We start from the raw sequence: 6141 nt of genomic DNA, 5'->3' as shown, positions 1-6141 counted from the left end.
TGGCGAGTCACCGCGGGTTCAGCTTGGCGCCCCGATGGCCTTCCCTGTAAGATGCAATACATGTGTGGTGGGTGAAGTGTAAAGAGGGAATCCTTTTTGGAAGTCGGGACTATGGCTTTACCTACCTCGGATACAGGGAGTAGGCCAGGATAATCGGCTATGATGGCCACCATCACACCATCGCGGCTCAGCTGGTAAAATGTCTCGTCAACAAGCTCCACAAACGTATCCGGATCTTCTTCAAGTCCGGGGTCAAGAGCCCGGTCAGGGTCCTCTAGCTGTGGAGACGGGCTGTGAACATCCTTCATAGCCCTTCGCAGTTCCTGCTATGAATTGACGAACTAAACATCTGTGCTAAAAATGTGGGAAGGATTGGAATAAAAGATAGCGACTCACCCAGTTTGGGGGGTGTACATGGAGAATCCATCCCGTGGCTTGATATGGATGAACTACTCCTCTTCTCCTTTGAAAAAATCGGTCAGTATCTTCGCTAGAGCAGCGGGAGAGTCCGGCCCTTTACGGCCGCAGCGGGTGGAATCATCTTCTCCATTGAAGTGCCACATGGGTTTTCCCCGATATTGAACTGGCTGCACTCCCCGCATTATACATATGGACATGACTTCGATAATTGTCAGTCCCGATTTGGCCAATGTATTTGTCCGATCCATCAGGAAAAGGATCTCTCTGTTATCTTCCTCCTGGGGGCTCCTGGGGCGCCAGTTGTGGCGTTTCTTCAGTGGGGCATTTACGAACTCTGGAAGGCCCTTTCGGACAGGATCTGGAAGAGGGACATCCTCCACGTAGAACCATTCTGAGGGCCAATCCTCGGATGTCTTCTTCGGGGTGCCGGATAGATATCCGGTCCCGGTGATGCACCATATTTCGGTTCCGCCCACTTGATATACCGACCCCTCCTGAGTACGGGGTACAAGGCAGAATAGCCTCTTCCACAGCTTGAAATGAGCTTCGCAGCCCAGAAAAAGCTTGCAGAAGGCAACATAGCCTGCGATGTGTAGTATGGAGGCTGGGTTAAAGTTGTGCAGCTGGAGGCCGTAGAACTCCAGAAGCCCGCAGAGGAAGGGATGGATTGGAAATTCGAGCCCCCTCAACAAGTAGGGGACGAAGCACACCCGCTCTCCCTTGGATGGGTTTGGAAAGCTCTCCGCTTGCTCCGCGCAATTATAGGTGGCTAGTCCAGCTTGGACGGGGACCATGTATGCAGGTGGGAGAAACCCCTTGGTCTGCAACTCTAATAATCGGCTGTGGGGAACAGAACATCTCTCCCAGTTGCCTGGCCTAGTGCTACGGGAGCGAGAGGAGGAACCGCGACGACCGGCCATGATGGTGTGGATTTTTTCGGGCGCGATCTGATGAATGCTCGCTGGGAGGAGATGGTGTGATTTGGATCTGAGAATCCTCGCCTCTTTTATAGAAGATTTACTCGCATGGTTGAGGTGGCAAATGTAAAAATCCCTCAACTTCTCGCATTCGCTCAACACGTGTAAACAGCCATAATTAAAGCACAGAAGTCGAGTAGCGGCATTGATAAGAAGCCGGACACTACTCATTACAACAATGCTCTGGAGGATTTGGAGAAGAACCCGCCTTGCAATGCCGAAGACAATCTGCGCACCGGATTCATCGTCATTGAAGCCTGGTTCAGGGGCTACCGAGGAAGTCCTAGATTAAGGGGTCCTCGGACAGCCGGACTATATACTTTGGTCGGACTGTTGGACTATGAAGATACAAGATTGAAGACTTCGTCCCATGTCCGGATGGGACTCTCCTTTGCGTGGAAGGCAAGCTTGGATATTCGAATATGTAGATTTCCTTCTCTGCAACCGACTCAGTGTAACCCTAGCCTCCTCCTTTGTCTATATAAACCGGAGGGTTTAGTCCGTAGAACAACAATCATAATCATAGGCTAGCTTCTAGGGTTTAGCCTCTACGATCTTGTGGTAGATCAACTCTTGTAATACCCATATCATCAAGATCAATCAAGCAGGAAGTAGGGTCTTACCTCCATCGAGAGGGCCCGAACCTGGGTAAAACATCGTGTCCCCTGCCTCCTATTACCATTAGCCTTAGACGCACAGTTCGGGACCCCCTACCCGAGATCCGTCGGTTTTGACACCGACAGTCATGTCTACATAGTTCTAGAACCCGTAGGGTCCGGATGCTTAACGTAGGGTGGCGATCGGTATTATGAGTTTATGTCTTTTGATGTTACGAAGGTAGTTCGGAGTCCCGGATATGATCACGGACATGACAAGGAGTCTCGAAATGTTTGAGACATAAAGATCGATATATTGGAAGGCTATGTTTGTACATCGGAAGAGTTCCGAACTCATTCGGGCATTTATCGGAGTACCGGGGGGTTACCGGAACCTCCCGGGGAGTCAATGGGCCTTATTGGGCCTTAGTGAGAGAGAGGAGGAGGCGGCCAAGGTGGAGGGCGCGCCCCCCAAGCCCAATCCGAATTGGGTGGGGGGCGGGCTCCCCTTTCCTTCCCTCTCTCTCCCCCTTCCTTTCTCTCCTACTCCAACTAGGGAAGGGGGAATCCTACTCCCACCGGGAGTAGGACTCCCCCATTGGGCGCGCCATGAGAGGGCCGGCCCTCCCCCTCCACCACTCCTCTATATACGGGGGAGGGGGCACCCCATAGACACACAAGTTGGTTGGTTAGCCGTGTGCGGTGCCCCCCTCCATAGATTTCCACCTCGGTCATATCGTTGCAGTGCTTAGGCAAAGCCCTGAGTAGGTAGCTTCATCATCACCGTCATCATGCCGTCATGCTGACAAAACTCTCCCTCGACCTCAGCTGGATCTAGAGTTCATGGGACGTCACCAAGCTAAACATGTGCAGATCGCGGAGGTACCGTACCTTCGGTGATAGGATCGGTCGGACCGTGAAGACGTACGACTACATCAACCGCGTTGTCATAACGCTTCCGCTTTCGGTCTACGAGGGTACATAGACAACACTCTCCCCTCTCGTTGCTATGCATCACCTAGATGGATCTTGCGTGTGCGTAGGAATTTTTTTGAAATTACTGCGTTCCCCAACACCCCCATCCACAGATTTCCACCTGGTCATATTGTTGTAGAGCTTAGGCAAAGCCCTGCGTCGGTAACTTCATCATCACTGTCACCACGCCGTCGTGCTGATGAAACTCTCCCTCGGCCTCAGCTGGATCAAGAGTACGGGGGACGTCACCGAGCTGAAAATGTGCAGATCGCGGAGGTGCCATGTGTTCGTTACTTGGATCAATTGGATCGTGAAGAAGTTCGACTAGATCAACCGCGTTACTAAATGCTTCCGCTTTCGGTCTATGAGGGTACATGGACACACTCTCCCCGCTCGTTGCTATGCATCACCTAGATGGATCTTACATGTGCGTAGGATTTTTTTTGAAATTACTGCGTCCCCAACATCTTGTCCATCACATCATTCTCTAATGATGTGATCCCATTCATCAAATGACAACACATGTCTATGGTTAGGAAACTTAACCATCTTTGATTAACGAGCTAGTCAAGTAGAGGCATACTAGGGACGCTCTGTTTGTTTATGTATTCACACATGTACTAAGTTTCTGGTTAATACAATTCTAGCATGAATAATAAACATTTATCATGATATAAGGAAATATAAATAACAACTTTATTATTGCCTCTAGGGCATATTTCCTTCCGTCTTGATGAAGGTAGCCCATAGAGAATAGATACCATCAAGAAGATAGTAGCCCATGTTGTACTGATGCTCATTGATAGTATAGTTGCAAAGAGAAGCTTGCCCTTGAGTTAGCCTAGCAAACAATGGAGACTGGCACATTAATGTCACTGTGAGATCCGGTCATGCCAAATTCAGAGGTTCTCCGACGCAACTATTTCAAGAATGATGGTGGGCTTGTTAACATGATATTGCCCTTGTAGAGCTTTTGGATAGTTCTTTCATCTCCGATGCATGCAATCAAGAGATCCGAGCAAACCTGAGCACCCTCGTGCTTTGGACATTGCCAAGAACCTCTTGGTGTCTGCAACATTTGGTTCTCTCAAGTGCCGAGAGACAAACATCTCGACCACCGCAGTAGCAAATTTGATCATGACATCTCTGCATGTGCTCCCAAACATCCAAAGGTACTCATCCTACGAATTCACGGCCATGTTATATGCAAGCATCCACAATGCAACCATGTACTTCTGGTAACCAGAGAATGCAATCATTCAGTCATTCATTTGGCATCCTTCTTCAAGAGGAAATAGTCATTGTAGGATCAGACACCATTGTATAGGCGATCGAAGGTATTTTAGTCTCATCCAAAAGCACCGACAAAAAAATGTCCATGAATAGGGCATCGAGGGAGAAGTAGTCATCCATCAACATCAAATGCCCCGTGCACTGCTCCGATTCAACACCCGATGGCCCTTGATTTGATCTATTGAAATTGAGAACACGCTCTTCCGCACGCTCCATGTCTACAAGGACCGCCTGCATCATCGCCGTTTCATCCTCATAGTCCTCCTTGTCAGACGACTCAAGTGCTCGTATATGTACTCCATGTTCAAATCCATTGCTTCAAAGAAAGGACAAAAAAATTTAGCACGAACATTTCACCAAACAGTTGTCGGGCGTGGTGACCCCTGTAGGGGCGGATGGTACTTGCGCGACGGAGGACTAGTGGCATGGCGACCGGGGACCAGGTGTGGCGGTGGAGACCGTGGATGTCCAGAAAGGGTTTGACGGGGCGGCCGGGGTGGTAGAGCGGCGATGTCAACGAGGGAGAAAGCAGATGCAAAGGAGGAAAGGATGAAAGCGGAGGGTCCAGAAGGGGTTTTGGGTGAGTCGGGGGTGTTGGAGTCCTACGTGGCGGCAGTCTGGACTCCCACAAAGCTTTCTTAGTTTGCTTTTGATTTGCGGGGGAATAGACAAGCAGACTAATCCACGAAACGATGCGGGACAATGTTGGATGACAAATTGCATCCGAATAGTTCGATCCAGACGTTTTCTAGAGGTTTGAGGTCCGATTTGAAGATGCCCTAAAACACTATTGAATACCAATGTGTTGGAACGAAAAGACAAGCTTAGATTACTATTTACTCCGTCAGAAATTATTTGTCGCGAAAATGAATGTATCTAAATATATTTATCTAAATGTATTTTAGTTTTAAAATCTAAATACAGTCATTTTTATTCATTTCCGCGACAAGTAATTATGGACCTAGAGAGTATTATTTTATGGACTGTGCTAACTTCCACACGTACTAAAATTAAGCAACAGATCCGCACGATTCCTCCCTTTTCTAACTTGCATGCAGACGAACAATTTTTGAGCCCGCGTGACTCTCCTGTGCTAATTAGCTCCAATTGATTTAATTAAGTATGCATGCATGCATGTAAGACAAAAATGGTGATGTCAGCAGAGATTCTAACAAAATTTAAAATTCAAAATGTTTTGTAGCTTGAACCGTTGCTCCGATCAAAAAATCGTTTTCACATAAAAGATTCGTCGCGGTGAGACCTTCGAAACTAGATCCCATGTTGATATGTTCCGACGAGCTTTTTTTTCGAGAAAACAGTTACCACGCATCTGCTATGCAAGTTACCATGTCAGTTGTGCATAAGTTATCATATTGTTTAGGAAGGGATTACAGGGGCATAAAAATAGTTCCTCAAACCTTCGCTTCACATGCACATGCCTGAATGCGTTAAAGGGGAAATGGATGTCATCTTAGATGCTTCCCTATTTTTAAACTTTAAAATGTTTTTATAGCGTGAACTGTGTGTCCGATCAAAAACTCATTTTCACGCAAAAAACCATCACGATGAGATCTAGTAAACTAGATCACGTGTTGATATGTTCTGACGATTTTTTCCGTGCAAATAGTTACCCGGCATGGGCTAAGTAAGCTATTAGCTCTGATATATGTATATTATCATGCTCTTTATACGTGAGTTACCATGGTACATTGTCAACTTGTTTTTTCGGACAAAAAATACCCGTGTTGCTTGTGTGTGTGTGTGTGTGTGTGTGTGTGTGTGTGTTATCATGCACACGGTCCATATATTACCACGTTATTTACACATAAGTTGTTGAGGGTATGTCTTCGAACAACTTCCTCCCCTCCCCCTTCCTCCGG

Source organism: Triticum aestivum, chromosome 5B (genome assembly GCF_018294505.1).
Source record: "Triticum aestivum cultivar Chinese Spring chromosome 5B, IWGSC CS RefSeq v2.1, whole genome shotgun sequence".
Classification (NCBI taxonomy): domain Eukaryota; kingdom Viridiplantae; phylum Streptophyta; class Magnoliopsida; order Poales; family Poaceae; genus Triticum; species Triticum aestivum.
Note: the sequence above shows the minus strand (reverse complement) of the source record.